The sequence below is a fragment of the Physeter macrocephalus genome, chromosome 7 (assembly GCF_002837175.3).
Source record: "Physeter macrocephalus isolate SW-GA chromosome 7, ASM283717v5, whole genome shotgun sequence".
NCBI classification, from domain to species: Eukaryota; Metazoa; Chordata; class Mammalia; order Artiodactyla; family Physeteridae; genus Physeter; species Physeter macrocephalus.
In genome coordinates this window covers 6,979,680-7,007,184 of record NC_041220.1, presented here as the reverse complement: position 1 = coordinate 7,007,184, position 27,505 = coordinate 6,979,680, and the positions used below count along the sequence as shown (strand labels likewise).

The 27,505-nt window shown below is 38.8% G+C and overlaps 1 long non-coding RNA gene across 1 annotated transcript; it reads left to right on the top strand.

Annotated features, from left to right (window-relative positions):
• The first annotated feature begins 48 nt into the window (after positions 1-48).
• On the top strand, positions 49-27,271 carry LOC112065668 (uncharacterized). Its single transcript, XR_002892161.3, has 7 exons — positions 49-733; positions 1,175-1,449; positions 12,532-12,670; positions 12,833-13,026; positions 18,764-18,838; positions 25,792-25,937; positions 26,694-27,271. It is a non-coding gene; the product is annotated as an uncharacterized lncRNA (long non-coding RNA).
• Positions 27,272-27,505: the final 234 nt, after the last annotated feature.

The following is a 27,505-nucleotide window of genomic DNA, read 5'->3' as shown; positions in this document are numbered from 1 at the left end:
CCGACAGGCTCCCCGCGTGCTCGCCGGGCGCCGTGGGTGGGGTGGCGGAGCTCTGGGCCAAGGGTGAACGGGACGGCGCCGGGCGTGAGGCCGCGACCTGGGCTCGGCGCTCCTGGCTGTGGTGGCCCGGCCCCGCGGGATCTCGGGTGTCTGCCCGGCGCGCAGCTCCCGGGCCGCACAGCCCCTTCGGACGTGGCGGCACCGGGCTCCGGCCTCGCGCACGCCGCCCGCTGCCGGCGGCGCCCAGGGCCGCCGCGTCCCCCGAGGACAGGCGCAGGCCTGTCCTCCGCGCCTCCGGGCCGCCTGAGCGAAGTTCCCCCCGAGGCTGTTTCCTCACCCGTGAAGGCCCCCTCTGCCCACTCGAGGCTCCTTCCCACCCGGTTTTTCTGTGTTCTTCTCACGATGTGTGAGTCTTCGTTCCTTCTGTACTTGGGAGGATTCCGTGGACAATATATTCGTTCAGCAAATACTGAATGATCTCCTACTGTGTGCCAGGCCTTGGGAATACGCCCTAGCTCAGAATATTCTTGCCCTAGTTCAGCTCATATTCCAAGGCGACATGTGAAGAAAAACACCTAATTAATGTTGTTTCCAGTACCATACTGTTCTGAAAAACATAAAGCTGGAAGGGTAGGCAAGGAAAGCTGTTTCACACGTGCTGGTCTCTGAATCCGCTTTTGAAAGTTAAGAGTTGAACAGAGACCTACGTTAAAGGCAAAAAATTGAAGGAAAGGTAAGGCAGACTTTATTCAAGGGGTTCCTCCTCAATCTGTATAAGGATCAGCGCAGTGGGGAGAGATACAGGCTCCACTCGGAATATACGGGGACAGGAGGGAATTTTTTTTTTTTTAACGTCTTTATTGGAGTATAACTTTTACAATAGTGTGTTAGTTTCTCCTTTACAACAAAGTGAATCAGTTATACATATACATCAATTACTTAAACTTATACATATGGTCCCATATCTCTTCCCTCTTGCGTCTCCCTCCCTCCCACCCTCCCTATCCCACCCCTCTCGGTGGTCACAAAGCACAGAGGTGATCTCCCTGTGGACAGGAGGGAATTTATAGCCCAGGAGCAGGGTGGCGGGTTGTGGATGGAAAATTACTAAGAGGAAACATTAGGGGTAACGGGGCATTCTGGCTACACCAACCTAACAGGACTCTCGAAATAGGCAGGCTGGTGTGATCAGACATCACCTGGAAGATGGTGAATGATCCGGAATCTGATGAGTTACAGACATGGAGGCTGACCAGATGTGGAAGATGCGGGACTCCGGCTAAACCGACTTTCCTGCTAACATTGAACAATCAGATATGAACAGGAAATCCAAAATTCCAGGCCTAGTTGAAAAAAAGAGTTCAGAGGAGCCTGAGTGGAGTTTGGTCAAGGAGAGAATCTTGTCACCTGAATGAAAAGGAGAAAACCAGGCATGACAAGGAGCTACAGGTAGGGTGAAGTGGGTTATATGTGTGCAGGTGCATGAATTTAATCAACAACTATAGCCACTGAAATCTAGATTAAATTGTAAACAAGAATGGGTGCCCACAAGATCCCTGAATCTAGGGGCAAGGCTCTTTAAGTGTGTGAAAGCGCATTCTGTGTGATTCTACACAATGAAGGGCACCCTTGTAGTATCTGGAGGCACTGCTCTATTGAGGACTCCGGTTAATCCGTAACATTTGCACCCTACTTCTGTACGATAACCGTTTCCTGTGAAGCCAATTTAACACCCACTCTACCCAGTTTCCGAAATCCAGCCCACTGCAGTCATCATCCTGAGTTCTGTGTTACTGAAAATCCAGAAAGCATTAAATTCTTGTTCTGGCTATTTCAGCTGTTACTAATTGCTCTACCGATCACAAAATTCCCTACCTGCTTCTACCACATCCTTAATTTCAAATTGCCAACAATCCAACAAACCATGTATCTTCCATTTTTTTTTCATTTTAATTTGGGTTTGAAAATAAAAGATTTTGTATTTTCCCCATTCAGATTCAACCCCTAAATGATATCGATTATGGGCAAGGCCCCATGTTCAAAATCCACTGTAGCAAATGCAAGAACGAGTTATACAAAGTAAGAGTACAGTAATGCACTATATATATATATAAAGTACAATAGTGAAGACTAATATTTGGTCATAATTTAGTGCGTACATGCACCACAGTGAAAAGCAGAATGAAGCCTCCTACTTCTCCCCCCCCCAATATCACACCCCTGCACCCTGCCACCCAGTAGAGAGTTGGGAGATATCTTTAGAGATGTTTCCCTGTGCTTTCACAAATGTACTAAGGCATTATGTGTGCATGTGTAGGGGTAAAGTATTGATTAACATTAGATAGTGATATAATAATACAGGAATACTTTCTAGGGTAACCACTAAAAGAACAGAAAACAGGGTATATGACTTTGAATAGGATACAAACAAGTAGAGAAAATGAAATGATAAAATATTCAGATAACTCAAAGCAATGAAATAAAAAAAAAGAAACAGGACTGTAGGGAAAATTTTTAAAATATGGTGGTAGATTTAAATCCATATAACAATAATTATGGACTAACTGCCTGCAATTTAAAAAATGAATATTTTACATTGGATTTAAAACATACAACTGTGTTCTGTTTATTGAGACACATCTGAAACATAAGGAAACAGGAAAATTAAAAGTCAAAGATGGAAAGAGGTATACTAAACAAATACTAATCAAAAGTATAGACATATTAATGTTATAGAAGATAGACTATAAGTCAAAAAGTATTATGGTAGTTAGAAGAGGTCACTTCATAAAGATAAAAATATTCCATTTTAAATTTATATACTTATATTCACCTAGTAATATAGCCCCAAGTATATAGTGGAAGAACTGATAAAATTTCAAATAATGGTAGAAAACAAACAGATTTGGATGAAAATTACCTTTTTCAGTAATTAAAAGAACAAGCTGATAAAATATTTACAATGATTTGGAAGACTAGACCACCAACACAATTTGACCTAATGGGTCTCATAGAACGCTGCTTCCAGTGCTTGCAAGAATACATGTGTTTTCCAACATATATGGAATAGTTATCAAAAATGATCATATTTTGGGCCAGACAAATTTGAAAGGACTGAAATCCTACAGAATGTGTTCTCTAACCACTGTGCAGTTAGACTAGAAATCAAGGAGAAGAAGATAGCTGGACCATTCCCATATAATTAGAAAGTAAGAATTACACTTTCAAATAAGTCGTGAGTTAAAGAAGAAATCATATGGAAGTTGGAAAATATTTGGGGCTGAAATGATAACGAAAATACTACATATCCAGATTTGTGAGATACATCCGAAGCAGCATTTAGGTCCTTTGGTGTATGTATTAGCGCCTCAGCATAAATGTTAGGAAGGAGGAACAGCTGAATATCAATGAGCTAATCCGCACCAAGGGGCCAGGAAGGGAGCAATAAGGGAAATTCAGAACAGGTGGAAGAGAGTGAAGACCAGAAATTATTGAAATTGAAAAAATGGACATAATTGAGGACAGGAAAATAAAAATTTGGTTCCTTTTAAAGAATGATAAAACATACATTCCTGCAGGACCACTCAAAAAGTTTAGAGTAGGGCTTCCCTGGTGGCGCGGCGGTTGCGCGTCCGCCTGCCGATGCAGGGGAACCGGGTTCGCGCCCCGGTCTGGGAGGATCCCACGTGCCGCGGAGCGGCTGGGCCCGTGAGCCATGGCCGCTGGGCCTGCGCGTCCGGAGCCTGTGCTCCGCAACGGGAGAGGCCACAGCAGAGGGAGGCCCGCGTACCACAAAAAAAAAAAAAAAAAAAAAGTTTAGAGTAGACCCAATTAACCAATACTGGAATTGAAACAGGTGATATCACTTCATATGATGCAAGTGTAAGAGGATATTATGACCAAATACATTTAAATAAAATAGCCAAATTCTTAAAAAAATATAATCTATAAAACTGACAGAGGAATAGAAAACTTGAATATTTCCATCATCATCTCTAAAAATGCTACTCAAATATCTTCCCACGTTAAAATTACAAACACAGATTTTTTAGATTTTATAAATACATGTAAATAGGAATAGAACACTACTCCTTAATATGATAAAAATGTGGATGGGTACTAGTGATAGTAGATATCATTGTCTTATTCCTGACCTCAAAGAGCAAGCTTCTGTTTGTTTATCCACTTTGGGAAACCACTCTGGCATTATCTGAAAAGTTGAAACGTGTACATCCTCTAATCCAGCAGTGGCATTCCCAGACACATACCCTAGGAACTCTAGCCCATGTCTCTCAGGATACATATATGAAAACATTCCTAGCAGCAGTGTTTGTAATAGCCCAAACTAGAGAAAACCTAATTGTTCATCAACAAACATAGAAAAATAAGTGTGATAAAGTCTATACGGAAATGAAATTAACAAACTACAGTGATGGTAAACATTGATTAATTTTTAATCGTAATATAAAAGAAGTAATAGACAAAAGGATGCATACAGTATAAGCTCATTGGTAAAATTCATTTATAATGTTCAAAAACAGGCAAAATGAGCTACATTTTCTAGATATACTTTCTTAAGTGGCCAGCGATATTCTTAACCTGAGTGGTGGTTACCTTGCTGTTTACTTTATAATTTTTCTTAATGTGTCACACGTATGGTTTATGCACTTCTGTGTGTGTAGGCTATACTTCACAGGAAGAAGTGTTAAAAAAATTTTAGCACAAATGTATTACTCCATTGTCTTTTGCATCCAGTTTTACTGTTGAGAAGTCTCACTTTGGGCTAATTGTTCCTTTGTGGGTGGTTTACTTTTTGTGTGGAATCTTTTCATAATTTCTCTTGCCTTTGCTCTTCTGCAGTTTTACTATAGCGTGTCTAGGTATTGGTGTTTCCTTACGTGTCCTGATACTCACGGCCTCTCAGTTCCTTTTGGGGATTTGTATTATCTGGATATTGATCATTCTGTTCTCCCAATCTTTTAGCCTTTCTCCTGTATTTTCTGTCTCTTTATTTCTGCTGCCCCTTGGATTACTCCTAATTTCATCTCCCAGTTTACCCTTTCACTCTTTGATGTAATCATCCTGCTAGATATTCCATCTTGTGTCTTCATTTTAACTACCTTACTTTTAACAGATATGTATCATATATCACTTGTTTCTAAAAGAGTTTATCACTTTGCTTTATTACCATATTCTTCTTCAACTCTTGAACATGCATTGTACTCATTTTAAATTATTGGTTCATCTGTTCCAATAACTCTGCTTAAGGTGGCATGTGTTGCTCAATTTCATTATTTTTTAACTTTCTGTTCGAGGAGTCGTACTCCTCCGGTGTGTATCTTCCTTGAACATGTAGCATCCCATTTCACTGATGGAGTCAGCTCTCTTGTCCTGTAACGTGTGCTGGGGACATGCCGAAAGTCACACCCTCAACTGTGTCAGTCTTGGAAAGTTTGAGAACACGGAGGGTGAAATCACAGAGGAGAGACTCCAGGGCTCAGAGGATTTCTGCTGACAGGAGAGCAGGAGGCGTGAGGGCCCGAGGGCAGCTGTCATCCTGCGCCTGTTTTCATCTCTCCTTATTTAGCTGGGCTCCATCTCCGCTGCTGGTGCCTCACGCCACTGGGACACCAGTGATGTTCCCCGTCCCTAAGGTGAAGGAGAGAGACGAGAGCTCAAGTTAAGCACCTCTCCAGATCCTCAGACAGACATCCTCCTCCCAGGCCACTGCCTCCCACCCGTGACTCACCAGTTCCCATCTTCCCAGCGGGTTCACAGTTGTAATCTCACTTCTAACAGCCAAGTCCTTCCTGCTGCTGTCATTTTTCAGGGTTGTTTTCGAGAAGCCTGTGCTTCTTGACCATTTTATCCTACTATTGTTAGCCATCCTGATTACATTAATAAAATTAGCCTTTTGTCATATATGATGTAAATTGGTCGGTAATTTTTCCTTTGAACGATCTGTGACTTTTTTCGCGGCAGAGAAATTGTAAAATGTCTTTCAGTAGGGAGCTAGTTGTTACACAAGAGTTAAAGCTGGTCCCCTATAAAGTTGTATCTTGTTTTCTCCCTCACAGCAGGCTGGGACCCAGTAACTCAAAAGCCTGATTGGTGCCAAAATCAAATTTGTACACCTCTGATTATTTGAAATATAGCTCCAAAGAGCAGAAGTTTAGCCATTTAGAGTCTCCCTGCTTTGCACACCCTGTGAAATATCACCCAGCGTCTGCTACCCGTAGGCGAGATCAACCCTGGGGCTGTAAAAGATCCCAAGCCACTGCGGCTCTTCGGGGTTACCTGGGCCTGGGGTCTCCCCTCTCTGACGCCCACACCACCACCCTGCAGGAGAGTGGCTCCACCCTGCCACTGGGAGGGGTCAGCGCTGAGAGGCTTTCTCCGCCCCGATGCAGATCTGTCGGAATCACTCCCAATAAAGGGGGTTGTGCGCTAGTGCCATCTCGTGGTCACATCCTCGAGATCGCTACTCTAGTTAACAAGTCAAGATTATTTGCTGCTGCTTTAGAAAATGATTTAAATCAGTGTGTACCGATGCGGGCAATTTTATAGACTTGTTAAGTTGAAATAGTGAGCTATAAGACAGTGTGCATAAGAAATCCCACTTAGAACAGACTGTGGAAGGAAGACAGTATAGAAAATATCAGCAAGGATAACAATCAACTCTTAATAGTTTACGAGTTGAGGCTTGAGGTGGGGGGAGCTCGGAAAATAACTCTTCACTCTATTCTTCTCTAGTGTTTGACTTTTTTAAAGCACTATTTTTAAGACTTTTCCAATGAAAAAAAGGACGATTGAGAAAAGCTGAATTTGATGATTAACGTGGTCAAAGACTGTGGTGTCATCAGATATGTGTTAATACAAACAAAAACATAAGGAGGGCTGGTGATCAAGCTTAGGGTTCAAGTGTGCAAGTCCTAGCCTGTAGCACCTCAGAACGTGACCTTATTTAGAAACAGGGTCATTGCAGATGTAATTAGTTAAGATGAGGTCATTACTGGAGAAGGGTGGGCCCCTAATTCAGTATGACTAGTGTCCTGATAAAAAGAAGAAATTTGGACATAGACACGCATGAGGGAGAAGGCCGTGTGAATATTGGAGTTACACGACCACAAGACAAGTGTTACCATTTGAACTGCTCCCCTCCCACCCCCAAAAGATGCCGTGGAGTCCTAAGCCCCACCTCAGAGTGTGACCTTGTTTGGAGATAGTCTTTCCTGAAGTAGTCAAATTAAAAGGAGGTCGATAAGGTGGGCCCTAATCCAAAATAACTGATGTCCTTATAAAAAGGGGAGATTTGGATAGAGACATGCACAGAAGGGAGGGGGCCACAGGGCGGAGACAGCCATCTGCGAGCCAAGGAGAGAGGCCGGGCGTGGATCCTTTCCTCATGGTCCTCAGGACAGCCCTGCTGACACCTCGATTTTGGACCTTCAGCCTCTAGGGCTGTGAGATCATCACTGTTGTTTTAGCTCCCACCCCCAAACCCCAGGGTGTGATCCTTTGTTACCGCAGACCTACTGCTTTCTCCACTTCTTGTTCTCAATTTTGTCAGATAATTCTACTTACTTGCATTAAATTTAATGTTCAGAACTATATATATATTTTTTTTGGGGGGGGGGAGTTAACAAATGAACTTTTGTTTATTACACACCAAGTTAAACTTACAGGAACTTAGAACATTTGGAAATTGATCTGAAAGAAAGAACACAATAAATGGAACAGAAATAAATAAGTCCCAAAGGAAACCATGACACTAATTCTGGAAATTTAATTTTCCCTATTATAATTTGTGTTTATGATTCACGAATTGTCTTATAATTTTCTGCTACGCTTTTGTACCATACGCGTAGCAAACAGAAAAGTTCCTAACTACAGCTATGTGTACAGGGGCATTTGCTATCAACGTTTCTGTAGTCAGTTTCATTTGCCTTGCCCAGGATTCATCGGAGGACCGGGATGCCTAGATTCATACTAGGACAGATTTTTATGGAGGTAACAAGACGAAGAACTCCCTAGTCTGACTTTGGCACCATTGCAAAGCCTCGCCTTCCCCACGTTCATTTTATCTCTCCTAACGCTATCAGAACAATTTTCCCAAACACTGCCGTGATCAAGACGTTCAGATGATAAAACCCTTTCCACTGCACTTCACCCTTAACCCAAAAGCAAGAGAACAAAACAAAACTCAAAAGCAACCCACTTGGCTCTATTTCAAGGCCTTTTCACAATCTGGCTTCCTGCTTTTCCCTCACTGTTCTCAGCATGAATCTTCCCTTCCTGTCAGATTAGAAATTCTCTTTTTCTACTTTTGTAACTTTGCTCTTGACTTCCTATCAAGGTTACACTAACCAAAATCATACCCATTCTACAAAACCTAGGTTATCTGGAGAGTATATGCCCCATGGAAGGTATTAGGGTTCAAAATATTTTTTTTTTTTTTTTTTTTTTTTTTTTTTTTGGTATGCGGGCCTCTCATTGCTGTGGCCTCTCCCGTAAAAAAAAAAAAAAAACAAGCCCTTTTTCTAATTTTATTGAACAAACAAAAAATAACTCCGTCAAATTGCTATCAGAGTCTCTGAACGCTTACTCTCAATTTCTGCCGTGTGCCAGTGAGAGTTTGCAGACTGGCACAAGTGCACAGACCACACTGAGTAACACTGGTCCAGATGGGCAGAGCAAGAGGTATGGAGCACAGGAAAAGTGACCACCTCCAAGGGGATCCTAGACTCCCCTAGTTTATTCTCCCCAAAGAGACTGAATGATGACAGTACTAAAACCAGTACTGTCTGGCATCAGTAGGCAAAAAAGGTATTAGGGTTCAAAATATTTTAAAATGCTGTTCTGAGACTACGATAGGATAACTAGAATGAGACTTACCCTTTAGCCATAAACAACAACAAAACTAGAGACACTATAGAAAGCAATAGTGTTCATACGTTGGAAAACAGGCAGGGCAGAACCTGATCCCTAGAGAAGAAAAACAAACAAGGTAAGCCACATCATCTTCCTGGAGGCACTTTGCAGACAGCACTGCGGGGAAGGCTGTCTCACACAGAGCACAGCAGAATTCTGGAGGTCTCTACTAGGCCAGGCAAAGGGTAACTTTGGGGCGTTAAATGAAACAGTTCCCAGAGCTCACAAAGCACTGACTGACACAACTGAATCTTGACAGGCCAAGAGAAGAGGGTCCTTGCTGAACACTTGGGACCTTCATTGGAGACCCCAGGGAGGTTATGGTTTTGCAGTAACACCAGAGTGAAGCATACTTTATATCGGTCTTAACAAACTTAAAAAAATGTAAAGCACCAAGCTGTCTGCTAGAATGAGATCCAACACCCTTTAAAAGAATTTAATCATATAAAATATAGCACCCCCAAACAATGTCCATCATTTAATTTTTAAATTACTAGCTATTTCAAAAAGCAGAACAGGGTAACTCATTGTCCGAAGAGAAAACAGACAACAGGAGCAGATTTAGAAATAATGGACTTAGCAGAGAAGCGCTTTATTTTTGTTCTCAGCTTTACCGAGGTATAATTGACCTAAAATACTGTGTAAGTTTAAGGCATAAAATGTGATGATCTGATACACATTTATATTGCAAGTTGATTACCACAATAAGGTTAGTTAACACAGCCATCTCCTCACACTTATAATTTGTGCGTGTGTGTGGTGAGAACATTTAAAATCTACCCTCCTAGCAACTTTCAAATATATAATGTAGTATTTTGAACTGTAGTCACTATGCTGTACATTACATTCCCAGGACTTCTGTATCTGAGAAGCACTTTAAGAAGTAGGTCTACCTTCTTTAGTATATTACTGTCTACCTCTCTCCCCTACCAAAAAAGATAAGGACTCTATAAACTATGGAAAAAGTAGAACCATCAGTGATAGCATCTGCCATAAATTTCAAAGCAATAATTCCAGAAAGTAGAGTAGGGCATTAGCCTACCAGAGCATTAAAGCTCCATTTATACACAGAAGGCTTAAAAGCAGGAATGGGAAAATTACCTTTGGCCCAAGTTAGCTGTCTTCTGAAAATTACTGGGTAATCTATTCCTAGAACCCTAAAAGGTATATTTTTATTTCATCTTTTCACCTACACTAGACACCCTTCCCTGAACTATTTGTTCTGATAGCATCTGCTCTCTAGGTGACAGATTAATGCTGAATATATAATAGATATTAATTACAATAAAAAGTCACCTAACTCAACCAGCTGTGCAAGTCAAGTCTATTTACTAGAAATAAGTTGGTTTGGTTAAACTGGTAGTTTTACTCTTTCTGGGGACTGCAAGGATGCTAGAATACTTTACCTCTGTTGATGCCAACCCACCCCTCACATAAATGCTGTTGTTTTCATGTATTAAATCCTTCCATACATATTTTTATTTTAAAAACTAACAGATTCACAGTTCAGTGAGTTTTCACGAAGTGGAAACACTCATCTATTGAATCAAGAATTATAACAGCACTCCGGAAGCTGCTTTCTTGCCCCCCCCCCATGGATTGTTCCCTCGTTCTTCCTCAAAGTAACCACTATTTTACCTCCTAAATCCATAGATTACCTTCACCTGGTTTTGAACTTTATATCAATGGAATAATACAGTGTGTACGGTTTTGTACCTGACTTCATTTACTAGACATTGTGTTTAGGGAGTTTTTCATATCTACCAGTAGACATGAAAAATTTGATGGTCATTAAATTTCTCTGCTGTAGAGTATTTCAGATCATGAATATAGCACAACGTGTTTATCCATTTAAATTATTGACGAACATTAGGTTTGCTTTCAGTTTGGGGCTATAACAAATAGTGCTGCTATGAACATTACTCTACAGTATTATGATGAACACAGGGGTTTATTTATATTGGTTATAGAAATCAGGAGTAATTGCTTTGTCACTTGGCCATACGTATGTCCACCTTTAGTATAAACTGCCAAGTATTTTTCCATAAATGGGTATTCTGTATTTTTATTTGCTAAGTCTTGCAACCCCTCCACAGTGATTATACTAATTTATACACTCACATCAGAGTATGAAAGTTCAGCTTGCATCCCATTCTCGTCAACATCTGGATTTGTCTATATTTCTTTTTACTGACGTACAGTTGATTTACAATATTGTGTTAATGAATGCTGTACAGCAAAACGATTCGATTATACATATATATACATTCTTCTTTTAATATTCTTTTCCATATGGTTTCTCACAGAATATTGACTATAGTTCTCTGTGCTGTACAGTAGGGCCTTGTTGTTTCTCCATTCTATACATAGACGTTTACATCTGCTGACCCCAGCCTCCCACTCCGTCTCTCCCCCAAGAGTCCCCTCCTCCGGCAACCATCAGTCTGTTCTCTATGTCCGTGATTCTGTCTATATTTTTTATTTTAGTCTTCTTGGAGTTTGTTGTTTACGTGGCATTGCATCATGGTTATAACTTGCACCTCCTTAATGACTAATGAAGTTGGGCATCTTCGTATGTTCACTGGTCGCGTGAAAGTGCTTATTCAATTCTTTTGCCTATTGGTTGTTTGCCTTTATATTGTTGTTTTTGGGGGCACTTTACATATTTTGCATACACACATTTGTTGGGTACACTCTGTGCACTGCCATTTCACTCCCTCAAGAATTCTTTTGACGAACAGAAGTGATCGTTTTAACATTGTCCTACTTATCATCGTTTTTCCTCTCGAGTTAGCACTTTTGGTATTGTGTTTAAAAAATCTTTGCCTTCCCCAAGTTTATTGAAGATATTCTCCTGTGTTTCATTCTGCAGACTTTATATTTTTATCTTTCATTTTCATCCGGAATTGACTGTTGTGTGTGGTGTGAGGTCGGGGGTCAAGATAGAATGTTTGTTTTGTCCTTACCGACACAATTGCACAGCATCATTTCAAAAAACCCATCCTTTTCCTCACTGTACCAGATTGTTATCTTTCTTTTACATCAGGCAACTGTACATGTATGGATTTGTTTCCGTCCCATCGGTCTGTTTATTCTTCTGCCCTTGCTACACTGTCTTAATTATCGTTGCTTTTTCATAAGTCTTAATTCAATAGTTTAAGTCCTCTATTTCCTCTACCTTTTGTTTTCAAGTTTGCCTTGGATCTTCTTGGTCCTTTACATTTCCATATACATTTAGAAATAGGCTGTCAATTTTCACAAAATTTCAATTGCATCTTGATGCAATTATCAATACATCTGGATTATATTCCCTTTTAAAGAGATCACATTATTAAAGGTCCTTTAGGAAGTTAAAGAGATCTCATTAAAGTAATTTTAGCAAGTTAGGTTTACAGTCTTCAAACTCTGATGTACCTTGGGTGGGGTGGGGCGTGGGTCCTGAGGACTTTGCAAGTGGGTATGTAAGCATGGACAATTTTGAGCAAATCTATTTCCAGATCCTTAAATCCATGTCGTTGTTCCTAAAATTGATCGGCCTGAGAATACTCCTGTGATTTTTCCAGTTTTCTCTTTCATAATTGCCTCTCTTCTACTTTTCAGAAGGAATCCATTTTTTTCACCTGTCCTTACTGCTGTCATTCACTGCCAGCTGTGACATCTTCAGAGGGCCAAACAATGAAACATTTCAAAATATTGATTCTGGCAAAGCCTCCATTACTGAAGTCACCATGAGCCAGCAGTAAGTTATTGTGCCTTTCCTTGCCTTACTGGTAATTCTGGTAAAGGAATTAGAAAGTTATTTTAACCCATGCGAGTATGTTTTGAATTCAAGATACATTATAGGTTGGAGTGGTGGCAATGATGACATTTTTTTGACAATTCCTTTCCTCCCATCTCTCAGCTATTGTCAAAGCATTGATACTTAGAATCTCAGGAAAGCAAAACCAAACAACAGTAAGAAATACTGAAGATGGCAGCATTTTATTTCATCCAGCCCAAACATCCTGACAAGTCGCTATGCCTTATCTATGAATTTTAGAAATGGAATATTCAAACTTTATGAAGAGCATTTTCAGTCTCCTCATTAAAGAAAAGGTAAAGACTCTCATCCGCTTGTGTCTATAGTATGAAATGATACTCTGCATGATTTCAAGGCAGACGACGTGGAAACTTCCAGGTTTATTTCTGATAGACCAAAATATAGATGAATTTTTTGGTGCTATTTGTTTAGACTCACAGGTGACATGTTTTCTTTGACTTGTGACAAGATTCCTGGATAATGCACAGACGAATGCATTGTTTCCTTTGGGGGTAAGACTCCTGCTTGTTGTCACTGATAGACCATTTCTCTGCTTTTTCATCTTTGATATTTCTGTTATCTCTGATGGTGCCCATTTCTACCATGTATTTACTAGATTTGAATTAACCTAAATTCAGTATATTGTGGATTCTACTCTATAAGGAGTTCATTTAAGAGACAATAATTAATATATTTGTTATAAACCTTACGTTTACTTTTACTTCTTTTATTTTTGATGTTAATTTCCAAAAATTAAATAAAAACTTCTCTCTTCATAGCAGAACATATTAAATGCAGGTGCAGAGCTAAATGTCCCCCTGTTGCAATCTAGGACAGTCTAGGGCATGGTGCCCTGTACTTTAGAGAACCCACTTCATTTAGTCAGAATTAATTTGTCCCTTTCAGGTTTGATATGTCATTCTAATTCCATAGGATATATTACAAACATGAAATAACAATTTCTATTTAAAAGGCAATATTAATATATGACAGAAGTTACATTCTTAAAATAATAACAAAAAATTTGGTGTAACCTTAATTTTCTGTTAGAAGGTGAGGAAAAAAATTCAAGATCGCTGGTTTTAATTAATGGGGACTCATTCATACCAGGCAGACATGATAAACTGCCGGCCTGAGGAATGACTTGAGCCCACAAAGGTCATCCTATTCCAGTCCAAGGTTGGAATAAATCTAAAATGTGTTTTCCTACAAAAACTATCTCAAAAATGCTTTGAGATTCCAGGCTGACATAATTAAGATAACTCTGTGGCAAACAAGACCAGTTTAATAATTTTAGTTTAGTTAAAAAAAAAGCTATGTCTTCTGATTCATCACTGTTAAGTATAAAACAAGCTTCTGTTTTATTCTATTTGAGTTTGCTTTTTCTAAACTTAACTAGGTTTACTGATCAAATAGGCTAACTTTACTCTTACATAATATTTATGATGATAAAAGATTAGATTTTATTCATCTTAATTGAATCATTTTTTGATTAGCTTTTTTTCAAGACTAATCATGTTTTGTCATATGTCAGCCTGAGGATAATTTCCAAGATTATTAGGTAACTTAAAACCTTGGAATGGGACTTCCCTGGTGGTCCAGTGGTTAAGAATCCGCCTTCCAATTCAGGGGACACGGGTTTGATCCCTGGTCGGGGAACTGGGGTCCCAAATGCCGCAGGGTAACTAAGCCCACACGCCGCAACTACAGAGCCCGTGCGCCGCAACGAAAAGATCCTGCATGACGCGGTGAAGATCCCGCGTGCCGCGACTAACACACGACGCAGCCAAAAAATAAATAAATAAATAAACATTTTTTTTAAAAAAACAAACAAAAAAAAACCTTGGACTGATGTTGACAATTCGGAGAATAGACTCTGAGTCCAGGCTTCTGAGTAGACATCATTTAGACAACTTTCAGACCATAACACTGAGTCAGGATATCCAGAACTCAGTTTTGGTTCCAACTAGTAACCAGATCCAGAAGGACAGCAATTAATCACTGAATTAACTGCTGAGGGGAAATTTATTGTGGTTACCTTTTTGAAATATTTATGATTTTGTCTTTTTTAACTCTAACCCTAACCCTAACCCTATTTTTCTGGATATATAAGGAAGTTCTTTCTTAACCAAAAATGATTTCATAAGTTCTGCTTTTGTAAACAGAAGTGAAAAAATTTTAAATAATGTCTGATTCTCATGACCCCCTTCTCCCTAGAATTGAAAAACTTATAAGATATGCTTATTTTTTTGTGGCAAGTTATCTTGGGGTAGTTATTTCTGTAAGAAACTGTCCTCCTTCTTACCAAGTGTTAATTGGTTACACTGTGCAGCCAGACCTTTACCTGGAGAGTCTTCTTGGAGAATGGTGGTCATCAAGGTGGGTGTGCTAAGCTATTCCAAGCAACAAACTCTGATGCACTGCAGGACCAATGCCCACAAAGGCCTCTGAGAACACTGGCCTGGGAAGAGCAGAAAGGCAGTTAACGAGCCTTACTAAATCCAGAATCTTGGAGAAAAGAAGAATTCATCCCAGTTTTTAGATATTATGGTGAAAACTAACAGAGAGAATTTTTTGGACTTGGATTCTTGGCCTCAGGATAGCAAATCATAGAGGCTTCTTAAACACACAGAGCCTTCAGACCACTGTCTCTCATCCAGTTTACACACGGCTCGTGGACCTCACTCACCCTTCTCTCTGTTCTATTCTCCCTTCACTCATCACAGCCACAGTATCTGAAATTGTACAGTAAAGGCACAGCCCCTTCCAGATGCAGACTTTATTGTACAGATACCACATTCTCCGTTACTGTGGTGATGACATCTCTTTATTGGTCATGAAAGTGGATCGTGAATTTCCAGTCAAGTCATTGATCTTTGGTCTTTCCTCTGCTGGGTCTCATGAAGATCAGAACCTTCTACTGTGCAGTGTCCCAATGTGGTGTCACCACAGGCTGACTGTCTCACCGCTTTGTGGATGTGGCTTGACCAAGCCCTTCTCCCCATGCTGTTCTCCAGGCAATTTCCCATAAATTTGACTGTGTTTCCCCTTTCCGAGGCTTACTTATACCTCGTTCCTTTGCTCTCATCACTTCTCATGTTCTCTGAGACCTACTCCATCAACTGTCCTTTCTTTTTTCCTGAAACCTTGGAGAGAGCAGATACAGTATGAGGAGGATGGTTGAAGCCAGATGAAAATAGGTAAGAATGGAGTGAGTGGTGAGAAAATTAAGCCGCTGAGATAGGACAAGCCTTTTGAGAATTTTTACCCCTAGTAGTACAGTATTTAAAGAGGTTACAGGTTCATGGGTTTTAAGATTAGAGGAGACAGACATATGGATCAGCTTAGAAATCAATGGAGAAAGAATGCTGTAAAATTTTAAAGATGAAGGCAGAAATATAGTAAGTCCAGAGCACACAAGGAAGGAACAGCTTTGAATTAAGAAGAAATAAAGGTTGAACTTCACAGAAGCTTTGAGGTAGTGAGGAGAGAAGTGATAAAGATATTTGAATTTTTTATAAAAAAGCAACAGTAGGAGAAGATATAAGGTAGTATTGATCTCAGATATATGAGACTAGGTTATCCACTGAGTCTATAACAGACCATATAGATTTGTTCATGAACTATAGAATCTACAAATCACAATCCCAAGAACTCAAAACATCACCTATGTCCATGGACATAGGTACCATGATGATACCACTGATACCATGTATCAGTCATCTTTATTTTAGACCCTTTGCAGCTTTGCACTTAGTATATCTTAAAAATTCATTTCTTCCCTCATAAAACAAATAGGTTATAGCTGTTGGTGTTGGCTTATACTTACGTTTATCTTTAAAACTTCTACGTAGTTTAGCCACATCCCTTATTTTTAAAGTCTGTTTCTCTAGCCCACAAGTATTCAGTGGAGAAAGAACTGTGCTCTACAGCACTGTCTTCATCCTGAGCACTTCTGCGGAAAGCTTCTGTTTGCTATCATCTCTTTGATCTTAAGTGCACTTTCCAATCAGTCATAATACTGACCCACATTATCTTCCATTTTTAAAGAATTACTTGAATCAGATTGTATGGTAACATATTTCCCAACCACTTCGGATTTCTGCTTCTGTTGGACTTGTATCCTTCAACATGACTATATACTGTGGAACTGAAATAGGAAATATGTCCATTAATCAACAGACTTGGGAGTGACTTAACACTAAGAGTGAAATAGAAAGATATTATATATTTTATGAGCAATGTTGATACCTATCCTTAAGAAGTTAGCTAAATTATGATTTCTGCATCATCAATTGAATGTCCTCAAAGTCTTTTGCTTTGTCATCTCCTTTTCATCATCTCATCTGCCTGTTTACTTCAGAATTTCTTTGCATCATCATTTACTTTTATATTCTGTAATCATTTAATAAACATATAGTATGTGGCAGATACTCTGATAGTCTTTGGAGTAACAGTGATTACAAAAAGTTTGGACTCTGAGGTGGGTTCCTCCTTAGTGGGAAAGAAATATCCATAAGTAATATTCATAAAACACAGGTAGATATTACATCAAAACATATGATACTGTCATTTTTGTAGGTCCAAATTGGTCATCTTTAAGCTAATACTATAATGTGCTGATGCAGAGTTTGAAAGAGTTGCTTAAGGTATTGTGAAAAATGAGAGGTGTCAGGTGTCAGGCAGTAAAGAGATTGGGGAAGGAGATGTTAATACTGGATGAGGAAAAGAGTATATTTCACACAAAGGGAAAACCCTTAGACTTGAAAGTATCAAGTAACTTAACATATTCCAGGAAGCACAGGAAGCCAGTTGTTCAGAATCTAAGTAGCCAGACTGTCTGGGTTTAAATTTCATTCCACCACTGACTGGCTGTAAGACCATAGGCTATTAACTTCTCTGTCCCTCAGTTACTTCAACTGGAGAATGAAGATAATAATGGGACCAACTTCATTCAGTTGTTGGAGGATTAAATGAGTTAAATGTTTAAGGCTCTCTGGATGGTGTCTGGCAAGAGGAAGCAGTCTGTCCGTGTCAGTTGTTACTGTTGAAGGATTAAGATTGAAGAGCCCTCCTCTCCTTGACTTGCGTTCCCGAAGCTCTGTCCCGGCCCCTGTCTAAGGCTCTCCCTGCAGGAAGTGTAACTGAAAGTGGGGTCTGGCTGCTCGCCACTCAGAAGCCAACAGAGAGGCAAGGTTGGTGGAAAGGAAAGTTTGCTTTATTTCGGATACCTGTAACCTGGGGGGAGGGCGGACTCCAGGCAGACTCCCTCACCCACACAGTCAGTGGGCAAGAACTTTCATAGACAGAGGGAGGGGGCTACATGCAGAAACAGCACAGTCAGCTCTGACCGTCATCTTGAAATTGGTCTGATCAGGGTCATCTTGATTGTTGGGGTTTTTTTTTTCAATATTTATTTACTTATTTGGCTGTTCCAGGTGTTAGCTGGGGCACTAGGGATCTTCCTTGCGGCACGCGTGTGGGATCTAGTTCCCTTACCATGAATCGAACCGGGTCCCCTGCATTGAGAGCGTGGAGTCTTACCCACTGGACCACCAGGGAAGTCCCTTGATTGTTTTAAGTAGTTAGTCTTCAGTTCCAGGGTCGGTTTGTTCCCATTTCCTTGCAGCCAGTTCTCGGAACTGCAGCAGCTTATGTCATGGCTACAGTCTGGTCATCATGTAGTTAATTTCTTCCACCTGGTGGCGGTTTCAGTATCTACAACACAGCTCTCAGGATATGGCTCAGAATATTATCTATAGTCCTTGGGAAGGAACTAAAGGTCCTTGACTAGGCTCAGCGACTAAACTATTATTATTTGGTCTCCTTTGACGGTTTTCCTTTGTTTCTGCATTTTCTCACTTCTCCGATTAAACTTATTCTTTGGCTAAGGTTTTTCCACAGACAAAAGGAAGGCTGAGGACACGGAGGGCATAGACCATAGGGTCCTGCTCTGTTTCTGAAGTGTCTGATCGCATCACCACCTGACGTAACTCTCCACAACTTGGCTCCATCAATTGTCTCTCTTTCAAGGTGCTTCTGCCTCTTGCTAAGGAAACCAAAACTCTCTTCTGCGCTGAGGAGGCCTCGTACTGACTCCAGCTGGAGGTGAGCTGACACAGAGTTCCACTTCAATGTTGTCAAACCTGAATGCCGTGCAGTTGCCATGGACCCATCCACCAGGGCAGCATCGCAGGGCCCGGAGCCTCTTCTGTGACTCACCCTGAAGTTACATTTCACTCACTGTAATGGCTTCACATCATGTTGGGGTTTTTCGACATGACCTCAGCCTTATATCATTATTACTGCTTCATTTTTCAAAAGTCTTTGTCTTTGAGATTTTAAACTACAAAAGATAATGGATACTTATTTTAATGGGAAAGATCATCCAGAGTTTGGTAAAAAATGAATGATCTCACACTTGTCAACCCATCTCTTTTCTCACCCCTGAGGTAACCGGTGGTAAGAGCCCCACATACATCCTCTCATTCCTTCAGCCCTTCTCCACCCTCAGACAAATGGCCTTTCCCAGGGTACTCTCATTTGGATATATAACACACGTAAATTTTAAAATTTGGTTTTGTTTTAACTAAAATGTAGCTATTTTCTACCCAATACTCTCAAACCTTCTTCTTTCACTAACAGTATACTATAAACATCTCTTCAGGGCAATGGAAATAGAAATAGCTTACACTTTTTACAGCTTCAAGGCATGGGTGTAACATAATTTATTCAGCATTCCCCAACTGGTAGACATTCAGTTGCTTCCATGCTACAAAAAACAGCTTTTATATACATTTTTAACGTAAAGGTGTTTTTTTAACTTCAGAAGGTGAGATTTTAAAAAATGGGGCTGCTGAGTCACAGATTACGAGTCCTTTTACATTAGCAGTTATTGACAGAGTACTTTCCAAAAACAATTTTAGCAAGTCTTCCTCTTATTTATCTGGAACATCGTCAGCAGGAGATGTTTTCACTCTTAATTTTTGCCAATCTGATGAGTTAAAAGTACCATCTCATGGTTTTATTTCGCATTTCCGTTACTACTGGAGACGTTGAAGATCGTTTCAAATGCTTGTCAATGTTTAAACTTCACCTTCTCTGAATTGTTTATCTACTTCTTATTTTCTGTCTTTTCATTTTGTTGATGGTTTTCTTTCATATATAAAAGTTTTTAAATTTAATTAGGTCCCATTTGTTTATTTTTGCTTTTGTTTCTTTTGCCTTAGGAGACATATCCAAAAATATTGCTATGATATAGGTCAAAGAGTGTTCTGCCTTTGTTTTCTTCTTGGAGATTTATGATTTCTGGTCTTACACTTAGGTCTTTCATTCATTTTGAGTTTATTTATGTATATGGTGTGAGGGAGTGTTGTAATTTTATTCTTTACATGTAGCTGTCCAGCTTTCCCAGCACCACTATTGAAGAGACTATCTTTTCTCCATTGATTATTCTTACCTCCTTTGTTGCAGATTAGTTGACCATAGGCATATGGATTTAATTTTGGGCTCTTCTATTCTGTTCCATTGATCTGTGTGTCTGTTTTTGTGCCCTTACCATGCTGTTTTGATTACTATAGCTTTGTGGTATAGTTTGAAGTCAGGGATCATGATACCTCCAGCTTCGTTCTTTTTTCTCAAGATTGCTTTGGCAATTCAGAGTCTTTTGTGATTCCATATAAATTTTAGAAGTATTTGTTCTAGATCTGTGAAAAATGCCATGGGTATTAAACAGAGATTGCATTAAATCTGTAGATTGCTTTAGGTAGTATGGACATTTTAACAATATTAATTCTTCCAGTCCAAGAACATTGGATATCTTTCCATTTCTTTGTATCAGCTTCAATTTCCTTCATCAATGTTTTATAGTTTCCAGAGTATAAGTCTTTAAACTCCTTGGTAAGTTTATTCCTAGGTATTTAATTCTTTCTGAGGAAATTTTAAATGGGATTGTTTTCTTGTCATTTCTCCCTTTATGTCTATTAATATTTGCTTTATATATTTAGGTGCTCTTGTATTAGTTGCATGTATGTTAATGAGTGTTATAACCCCTTCTTGCACTGATCCCTTTATAATTATACAATGACCTTCTTTGTCTTTGTTATATAGTTTGTTTTAAAGTCTATTTTGTCTGATATGAGTATTGCTACCCCTCCTTTTCTTGTCATTTCTGTTTGCATAATATATCTTTTTCCATCCCCTCACTTTCAATCTGTGTATGTCTTTAGCTCTGAAGTGAGTCTCTTGTAAGCAGCATACAGATGGGTCTTTTTTTTTTCCAATCAGCCACCCTATACCTTTTGATTGGAGCATTTATTCCATTGACACTTAAAGTGATTATTGATAGATATGTACTTATTGCCATTTTGCTACTTGTTTTCTGGTTGTTTTTGTATTTCTTCTCTATTCTTTTTTTCTTCTTTTGGCTTCTTCCCTTGTGGTTTGTGGATTCTCTTTAGTGGTGTGCTTATATTCCTTTTTATCTAGTTTTTGTGTATCTATTGTAGGATTTTGATTTGTGGTTACCATGGGGTTCATATATAGTGACCTATAACTATATCTACTTATTTTAAACTGGCAGTCATTTAAGTACAAACACATTCTAAAAGATCTACATTTTTTAAATCCCATCACCCACATTTTGTGTTTTGGATGTCATATTTTACATCTTCATGTTTATCCCATCACAGTTTATTGTAGTTATAGTTTATTTAATACTTTTTTATCTTTTAATCATCATGCCAGCTTATTTAAATGGTTGATACTCAGGCTTTACTATATATTTTCCTTTACTAGTGGGATTTTTCCTTGCCTATAGATACTTACTTTTTCACACAGAGAAGACCCTTTAACATTTCTTTTAGGGTAATTTAGTACTTATGAACTTTTTTAGTTTTTGCTTGTCTGAGAAGTTCTTTATCTCTCCTGCAATTCTGAGTGATAACCTTGTTGGGTATAGTATCCTAGTTTGCAGGCTTTTCCCTTTCAGCACTTTAAATAGCTTTTCCCTTTCAGCACTTTAAATATACCATGCCACTCCTTTCTGGCCTGTAAAGTTTCTGCTGAAAAATTTGCTGCTTTAAGAAGCAAGTGGGGCCAGAGTGGGCACTCCGCTCAAGCTGTGGCTCGTGCCAGGGTGACTGTGGAAGACTAGTCAGAGTCCCAGGCAGTTTCAATCTGTTTCCTCAGCCTTGTTTCAGTAAGCAAGCATGTGTGCTATTCTCAAGTGGAGTCTAGGTTTCTGTTAGCCATGCTGTCAGTCCCACTGGTTCTCTAACCAGCTAAGTGGACTCATCTTCTTGGTGTCAGACCCCAGGGCTGGGGCACCCAATATGTGGCTTGAACTGCTCACTTCCCAGAGAGGATCTCTCCGGGTGTCATCCCCCTCCTCTTCTGAGTCCCCTCCCAAGGGCACAGGTCTCGAGTTGATTACTTTTCTTTCCATCCTACCTGATTACGTGTGGATCTTCCTTGCAGCCTTGGTTGTACAGGAGTCCTCTGCCAGTTTCCAATTAGTTTTCAGTGATAATTATTCCATATGTAGAGTATTTTTTATGTGTTCTTGGGGGGAGGTGAGCTCCACGTCCTTCTACTCTGGATCTTGATCTCCCCCTGGATTTTCAAAAATTCTGTTTAAAATGGGAGTTGAGCTTCATTTCTCCCAAAGGAGATGCAAAAAATATCAGCACTTGATTTTTTAAGGATTTTATATATACAGATTACATTTCCCAAGAGAGAAATCTGTTAAAACTGAGCTAACACCAGTTACATAAACTTGAGAAAGGGGCTTTCTTTGAATCAGTATAGCTTTATTCTGTAGCTCCTAAATTTAGGAATCATTTACTTCACTCTTTGGGTCTGAATTCACTTCAAATTTTTTTTCCTGCTATTTGGCTTATATGTGGGGTCTGAAATGAGACAGACCAAATGCCATGTGTGCTATTTGTTTGTTTTGATTTGACTTTAGTAATTTTTAGTTTCCTCAGATTTACAGTGACCTTAATGAAATCTATAACATGGGGTTATTGTAAGGATTAAATATAATAATGCATTCAAAGAAATAGCATAGTGCTTAATAATAGTAAGTTTCTAACAAAAGCAGGTATTATTATTAAAATCTAATTAAAAGATTTTTTTTATTTTCTGAGATGGATGCCTGATTTAGAACCCAAACAAGAGAAATTTCAGATTCAAGGATGATATGTATACAAGGATGATATACTATGAACTGAAGACTATTACTGTGCTTTAGTATTAAAATTTCAGCCTAATTTGTTTTCTCCTTTAAATTTTTTTTCAAAATAACATCCTTGATTATATTTATTTATTATATTTTAGGTCTGATTGTTGTGGATTTTGGACTATACTCAGTTGACTGATTGACTTATTTGATAGGCTGACTGTCACGCATAATTTTTACTTTGAAAATGTATTTATAATAGATGGTAAATACAACTATTACATGATTTTAAGTAAATATTTTCTTGATGAACGTTCCCTGTAAAATTTCTGCATGGGCCCTATATCAGTTTGTCATCTGCAGACATTTTCGGACTTTTCTAGAATTGGATTTTTCTAAACCCAGCAATTTCATTTGACCAGTGGATAGAATAATTTGATTATACTTTGACTTTTTCTGCCTGAAAAGTATTGCACACCACAATATCCTGTTCATTCTCCATCCTAATCATTTTAGATAATGGATTTTCATTTTTTTGTGGCACTGCTGGTTCCTTTGTAGTTTAATGAAGTGGGCACATTCATTTTAACTACTATTTTTTTTTTCCCAGAAGTGAAGTCTCAGCTTAAAATTGGTATAGCATAGTATAGTATATCATGTCATTTTAGAAGAAGTATTTTATACTTTTTGAAGCATTTTACTTATAAGGCAAAAAAAAATTAATGACCCCCCCATCTTGCATCAAAAAGAATATAATACACAGGTGGATTTCTAACATATATTCTAGATTGATTTTGCTTAATGGCAAATAAAATATGAAATCTAGTTTACTTCTGTTTTAATGAAGTTTTTTTTTGAAGTTGCAAATGAAACATAGAATTCAAATACACTTGAGGAAAAAGGGAATTTATTGACTTTCCTAACTGACAAGTCCAGGGTTAGAGCATGCTGGATTTGGTACCTAAATAATCTGTCTTTCTGTCACAGTGCCATATAGCTCTGTTAGCTTTCTTTTTACAAAGATGCTCCTAGGATGATGATCACAATGACCACCAATTGTACCAGGTTTATAAGCAGCCAGATCTGGTGACAATACAGAAACCAAAACCAAAACCCAAACAAAACAAAACAAAAAACCAAACACATTTCTTTCCCAAGAACTACAAAGATCCAAGGCCGACTTACTTTAGCTGAGCCTGCTTAGATCTGGTAATATTTCTTGATTATCTGCTGTGATCCTGGCTGGCCAGGCTCAGATCTGCCTGTCCTAAAGTACAGGTAGGTTCCACTCTACCCGAAACACATGGCCTGAGAGTGCAGGGCACTAGTTCTCCAAGGAAATCCAAGGAGCCATTACCAATGGTTCCACATCTTTACCAGTAGGCAGTGAAGTTAGTCCTTTCGATTTTAGTTACTCTAGTGGGTATGGAATGGTAGTTCATTTATGGTTTTAACTTGCAAACTCCCAAAGACTAAAGATGTTAAGTATTCTTTCATGTGTTTATTGAGCATTAATACATCTTCTGTGGCAAAGTGTCCAAATCTTTGGCTCATTTAAAAAATTGGGATGTTCATATTTTTACTGTTGATTTGTAGGCGTTCTTTATGGGTACAAATCATTTGTCATATGTGTTATAAATATTTTTCCTCAGTCTGTGCCTTGTTTATTTATTTTATTAGTGGTATCTTGAGGAGCAGAAATTTTAAATATTTATGGAATGTAATTAATTAATTTTCAAGGTTTTGGTCAGTGCTCTTTATGTTCTCTCCAAGAAATTTTGCTGATGCCAGGTTCTCAAAGATAATCTCCTGTTTTCTAGAAGACTTATGGCTCTGGGTTTAATGCTTTGGTACCTGATCCCTATCAAAATAATTTTCGTGTTTGGTGTGAGATATACCACATTTGATTTTAATGCTTTGCTTTTATGGTATTTATTGAGATATTTTGAATAACCCTCCCTATCATGGTCTAACCAGATGATTCCTGCATGTACAATTGAAAAGAATGTATTTTCTATTGTTGGGCACAGCATTCTATAGATGTCTATTAGTTCACACATGTTGATAGTGTTATTCATATCTTCTATATCTTCACTTTCCTGCCATTGTCCACTTCTAATTAATGCCAGCATATCATGCAAAATTATTTGTAAGCCAGACTCCAAATACTTACTCTCCAGTAAAAATTGGTCATAGGAACTTCCCATGAAGGCTTGGATATAAGGAAAGAGCAAGAGAAACAGAAGTGTGAACATTCTGTTTATGCAACTTCCTTGGGCTTTCAGGACATACTCCGATAAGTATATTCCAGGTGAACACTGAATGCTACTGTGTATAATCGACAGTTTGAGTTGCTCTCATAAAGCTCAGATCATAATGAGTTTCTCAGTTCTTAATGTCTCCCAGTGTCCAGTGATCAGATGTTCAATCCAAGAACTGTATCTCAGAAGGAGAATTACATTCCCAAAATGGTTGGCTTTCCTCCAGAATTCTGAGACTTTGTTGTGATTTTCCTAACAAAGTCAGCCACGGTCTTCATAGTGCATTGAATCATCACTGGATCTGTTGGATCGTAGAGGCAAAAATGAAGAACTGCTTAAACTTCAGCCTGTATCATCTGGAGAGTCTTTTCTCATCTAGACTCCACTAAAAGCTGACAAGTCTTTAGATTATTTAGTAAATATGATACTAAGCATTGTGGTCTTTTAGTAAAGTAGAAACATGTACTTCATTTGATATAAAGTGATAAGTTGAAGACCCTTTTACCACCTCCTCCCCAGACACTTCAATGAGGTGAAAGACCCCTGTGTTTACCAGGGATTTATCCTCTCTATCTTACTAAAGCATCTATTGTAGGATATTTACATTGTTTTCTTTCCAGGTCCAATTAGCATGATGTCACCAGCATAGTAAGATGTCCTTAGGATGGTGAGGTGATTCACGTTTCTGCTTATTAAATGACAGCAAAGAGTCAGAATTGACATAGTTCTGATGTAAAATGCTATGAAGTCCTGCTGTTCCTTCCAGGTAAAAGCAAATTGCTTCTAGAGTTCTCCACTTCTTAGTTAAAGAAAATCATTTGTAAGAGGAGTGAAGGGCTCTGATGATGTGCCCCAGTAAAGACAGAGACAATTGGAGTGTGACTGTCCCGTTAAGCTCATTATATCCACTGTCATTCTCCAGTACTCAAAAGTTTTTCACATTGGCTAAAAGAAACATTAAAGAGAGATATGATAGATGTTATTTTTTAGTCTCCCCTTCTCTGGGGGTTATAAGGTCTGTAATGGCAAAGAATTTTATTTATTTCATTCACTGCTGTATTCATCATACTTAGAACCCTGCTTGGCACTTGATCAAATGCGTTAAATTAATGAATATTTAGATATAAATAAATTGAAAGGTGTATGAGGAGATTACAAGGGGTGCAGCTAAAGATTTAAATAGGGGATCATAACTCAAAGACACTTTTATGGAGAGGATTTTGAAATTTATTATGTAAGTAGCAGGGAATTAGATTGAATAAGATTTAAAGTAATGTGATGATTTATATTTTAGAAACGTGATTAAAATGTTAAGTTGAGGATGGTTTAGAGGATGAAGAGTCTGAAGATAAGAAGGCCTAGGAAATAGGACAAATTAGAGATGGTCATCCAGGCCTTCGTGTCAGTCATGTTTCTGTCCATCGACCGTTGTTGTGTAATGGGTTAGCTTAATACCCATCTATGATAAAAATTCTTAAGTAAGAATAGAAATCAACTTTCTTAACCTTCTTAAAAATTACAGCAAATATCATACTGAGTCATGAAACATTAAAGTATTTCGATTATGAGAGGAAAAAAAAGATCTGACAAGGATGCCTACTGAGAATGAGAAAGCAAAGAAGAAATCCTGACAACTGTTAGCTGTGTGCTGACCTGATGCTTATGGCAAGGCTATGCTCTTTCTTCCTTAATACAAACGATTTCATAGAACATCCACATCAGCCAAAGTCACTCTGTGAATGACTGTGATAGAGTGAGCAAAGCTGACTATTCCTTAATCATTTCTGATCTTAGGAAAATAGAAGAACACTGTGCGAATAACAAAAACAAGCAAGCCTTCCCCTCTGTGCGCTACCCAGAGAATGACTGCTGTTTCTATGATCAATTACAGCTTTGACTCACTCCGTTCCACCTACCTCCTAGATAAAATGCGGACACAAAAATATAGAATCCAGAGCTAAACGCACTTCTCTGTTCCTCTTCAAAATGACGTAACACAAGCCTCAATCCTATAACAATCCCATCATAATATTCTCTTACTGAGATACCCCATTGTTTCCCATGGCATTGGTCTCCCTCGCAACAAGTAATAAGGCCAGTTCTGATTCTGCTATTTCTCATGGTCTTTGGCTGGTGAGCAGCTACGGTCCTTTATGGCAATTATTAAACAGAGAGTGGAGAGAAAAACAGATTCTTCCAAAAGGGATGCAAAAGAAGCAATCCTTAAAGGGAGAAGGTAATATACCATTGTATATATGTATACTGTATATATGTACCACATCTTCTTTATCCATTCCTCTGTCGATGGACATTCAGGTTGCTTCCATGTCCTGG